The 1,558-nt window shown below is 48.0% G+C and overlaps 1 non-coding gene across 1 annotated transcript; it reads right to left on the reverse strand.

The window, feature by feature from the left end:
- Nucleotides 1–517: 517 nt before the first annotated feature.
- Nucleotides 518–589, reverse strand: Pmar_PMAR027819. Its single transcript has one exon. It is a non-coding gene; the product is annotated as a tRNA-Asp (tRNA).
- Between the last annotated feature and the right edge of the window lie 969 nt (nucleotides 590–1,558).

The following is a 1,558-nucleotide window of genomic DNA, read 5'->3' on the forward strand; positions in this document are numbered from 1 at the left end:
AAACGGCACTGCCGTGATAGCACTACTGTGATGCACATTTCAATCTTAGAGGCCTATCGAGCAGTACTTCTCATATGATGAAAGAAACGGACGAAGAGAAAAAGCAAATAAAGGCATTACTGCTGCTGGGGCGGTTCGGCCAGAAAATCTGTCCGAACCGCCCAAGGTAAAGTGTACAGGCTTGGTGAGCTAGAGAAGACGTGATATCAGGTATAATAGGTTACCAACGAGACTTACTAACTATATTTTGTTACATACTTATCTCAAGAAAATGTTCGACACGTTTTGGATACACACGAAAAATTAGCAATCGTGGAAATGGATACCTCTCAAAACATCGCACGGCGTTCTGACAACGCAACGTTTTTCTTGACAAAATATCGACGTAATATTTTGCAACACAAATATACATCATCCGACGTTGGTAATCGTTGTATACAAACGGTAGGAAACAAAAACATACTGAAGTTAGCAATCCAACATTACACACACGTTTTACGAGGTTACATGAAAAACGTGGTCCGTGGGAATCGAACCTGCGTAATCTCGCATGATGGGCGGGCGCTCTACCAACTGAGCTGCACGAATCGGGCGGAGACGACTTTCAGAGACAGCACAATTGCGTGAATCTTGCTAGACTGCATCGCTCCGCTAGGATTTTGTGACATGTATAAAAGATTTAAAATTGTCAGGCCTGGGATTCGAACTTGCGGTCATTTTAAATCGGCTCCTTGTCGAAACTGTTGTGATACATTCTCGCAGACTAGTGCGTGCTCAACCTGTGTCGGGCTGCTACGTATGCTATTTAAAACTCAACGCAATTGAACGGCTAGGTCGCGAGAAGACGGCTTCATTTTGCCTATATACTCTAGCCGCAGGTAAAGCCGGTTTGATTTTAGCGCGCGCCCGGGGCCCCCACCCCAGCGCGCGCAATTTTGTTAAGGCGATGGGTTGGGTTTCTTGGCGAAACCGGCGCGGGATCCACCTAGCACCGGTGTGGTGCCTGATCGGTGCACTGCGTTGGCACCATGCTAGTAGCAGCAGCCCGACTTGTCACATTGTGCTACGCTATTGTGAGACTCGTCATTAGTGCTGGCTAGTCCTCCTTGTCGGTGTTGTCGTCGCAACCATCGGCCGTATTGTCTGCTCCGATGGTTGCGCCGTCTCCACTACTGTTGGTTGAATTGCTCAGGGTACTGCAGTAGGTTGCGCTGTCGCGCGTTACTTAGAGCTATCGGAGGGGAATCGCAGGGCTGTAGGCACTGAGGGGTCCGTGCACCCCACTAGCGTGGGGCCCCGCACGGACCTTCTGGGATTCGAACCTGAGACCTTGGGAATGAGAAACATGAGCACTAACCACTACACTATCGTCTACCTGAATGAATTGTTGTTCATTAGGAGTCGTCAGGCTCTACGGTGCTATGCAATGTTAAATCACTGCCATGTTTCGACATAGATAATGATACTGAGCACTACACTGAGCCAACTACAAACAATAAGACTCAATAGAGTGGCTGGACAACCATCACTGACGAAATTCCAAAATGTACACAACCAA

This window comes from Perkinsus marinus (assembly GCF_000006405.1).
Source record: "Perkinsus marinus ATCC 50983 genomic scaffold scf_1104296931106, whole genome shotgun sequence".
Lineage (NCBI taxonomy): Eukaryota > Perkinsozoa > Perkinsida > Perkinsidae > Perkinsus > Perkinsus marinus.